This window comes from Suncus etruscus, chromosome 10 (assembly GCF_024139225.1).
Source record: "Suncus etruscus isolate mSunEtr1 chromosome 10, mSunEtr1.pri.cur, whole genome shotgun sequence".
NCBI classification, from domain to species: Eukaryota; Metazoa; Chordata; class Mammalia; order Eulipotyphla; family Soricidae; genus Suncus; species Suncus etruscus.
This window is the reverse complement of record NC_064857.1, coordinates 14,583,801-14,586,403: the sequence shown is the minus strand read 5'-3', so window position 1 is coordinate 14,586,403 and position 2,603 is coordinate 14,583,801. Positions and strand designations below refer to the sequence as shown.

General features: G+C 34.5%; 1 non-coding gene across 1 annotated transcript; it reads left to right on the top strand.

The window, feature by feature from the left end:
• Positions 1–1,447: 1,447 nt before the first annotated feature.
• Positions 1,448–1,554, top strand: LOC126021529 (U6 spliceosomal RNA). The gene has a single exon (XR_007500038.1). It is a non-coding gene; the product is annotated as a U6 spliceosomal RNA (small nuclear RNA).
• Positions 1,555–2,603: the final 1,049 nt, after the last annotated feature.

Here is a 2,603-nt window from a genome sequence, read left to right as displayed (position 1 = left end):
CTCAATATTGTAATGGTCACATAAAAGAAACACAAATGGTATCATAACTGATAAAAATTAAAAGCTCTTACTTTGAGATTAAGTAAAAATAAGCATGCCCTTTTGGTGCTCTATTATACTTGTATTATTAAGAATGATTTTGCAAAATAATTATGCAAGAAAAAGAATATGAAAGTATATAAGTCGGTAGAGGAGAAATAAAACTATTATTTATAGATTATATAGTATATATAAAAACCAGAAAAATATCAGTAAATTTTTCTAGAAGCAGTTAATTTACACCATTAAGTGGCATACTGCAAAATCAATGCACATAAATATTTAAGGCTTTTTTTTTGCATTACCAAAAGTATAGAACAAACAAAAATATAGAACAACATCACCAATAATAACAACAAAAACCTCTTTTTACTCAGGCTCCAAAGCAATAGTACAATGTATATATTGATCGTGTTGAATGCATAACCTACCCAGGATCAAACTCTAGAACGATATATGATCGATCTCCTGAGTATTTTCAGGAGTTAATCTGAGCATATATCCATGAGTAATACAGCCCACTGCCGAGTGTCATTCAAAAAACAAAGAAAAACTTCCTCTCACTCATGATTGTGTCAAAAACTCAAATATGTAAATATATAAGTAATGTAAAAAAGATAGTGAAAAACTTATTTAGTGAGAGCTATATCCTTCTTTTGAAAGACATGATAAAATATATATTATTTGTTAATGAATTTTAACAATCAATATTATTTGGATAATCATCTTGAGGCCAGAGCTATAATACAGTGGATAGCATTTACCTATACAATGGTGACCCTGGCTCAATTCCTAAAATTCCACTAGGAAAGAGGCCTGAGGACAGAGTCAGAATTAATCCCTGAGCATCACTGGGAGTGGCCAGTAAAACAAAGCAGAACAAAAAAGCAATCTTACGGGGCTGGTGAGGTGGCGCTGGAGGTAAGGTGTCTGCCTTGCAAGCGCTAGCCAAGGACCACGGTTCGATCCCCCGGCGTCCCATATGGTCCCCCCAAGCCAGGGGCAATTTCTGAGTACTTAACCAGGAGTAACCCCTGAGCATCAAATGGGTGTGGCCCGAAAAACCAAAAAATAAAAATAAATAAAAAGCAATCTTACACAAATAATATTCAAATGCAACTAGATTTACTTCAAAATGTCCCTGTTAGTTTTAAGGCCATAAAGCCAAATACTTATAATTTTTATATGGAAGCATAGAATTTACAGAATAGCGAAAGCAATAGGGAAGAATCAAATGGGGACCATTGCCTTCCTAGATTTCACAATTTACCAGAAAGCTATAGTACAACACAGTATGGTAATGGAATAGAATAAAGATAGATTGCCAAATCAATGGGATAGAATTGATACCTATTGGGCAAAAAAACAATATATACAAAGCATTCATACAGTTAAAAACGACAACAAAGTGCTCGCTTCGGCAGCACTTATACTAAAATTGGAACAATGCAGAGAAGATTAGCATGGCCCCTGTGTAAGGATGACATGCAAATTCGTGAAGCGTTCCATATTTTATACATGGCGGTTAGAAATGATACAATCATAGACTTCGCAGCTACATGGATGGACCTAGAAAATATTATGTTAAACGAAGTAAGCCAGAAGATGAAAAGTAAACATAGAATGATAGCACTATTCTGAAGTACCTAGAATATACACCAAATATACAACCAATACCCCGCAATCAAATAACAGGGTGTAACAGGATAGAAACCTCAAATACTGTAATAATCACCCTATACTGGGGAGTAGAGCCCAAAACAAAGGGAAGAGAAACAACACAAAGCCCGACTACACATTATACTATAAAGAAACTAGCAACAGCAGAAACAGAAGCGTAGAGAGAACAGGGGTTCCTGGATACAAAGGGTGAACATCCTACAGTGGTACCTTGGTGCTCAGTCACAAGAGGCACCATACTCAGCTTGCATCATGAAAATGTCTGGATAAAACTCTTTAACAGACCCTTTATCTCTAGATTATGCCTTCTTTTAGGACCTGAAGCACATGACCAGCCAGACCACCGAAGCAACAACTGTGACCTACAGATTTATACTTACAGGGCCTAAGCATCGAACACGTTCAAGCAAACTAACATGCCCTTGCTCTTTTACCCTCTCTTCTCATTACTTTGTATTTTTGTTGTTGTTGTTGTTGTTGTTGTTTGTTGGTACTGCTTATGGAGCTATGCAGTGCAAGGATTCAAAACTGGTTTTGAATGCCTGGTTGAACAATGATCTTTAATCATGGTAAAATTTTATTTGTATTTCAAACTCATGGTATTATTTGGTTCTTAATTTTATCGCATGCAAATAGACTTTTCGTAGTTTATCTATTTTGAACCATAGGTATGTAAGATATAATTTTATTTTTAAGTACTCCTCACCAAGACAATTTGTGCCTTTAAATACTGTCAACATATTAAAAAATAAAGATCTCTAAATCTTATTATATCTTAGTCATTCCTTAAAAATAATGCTAACAAAATTTGATGACTTTATAATAATTTTGACCCAAATATACGTATCATTAGTGCCCAGTGCATACATTTTTAAAAATTATTT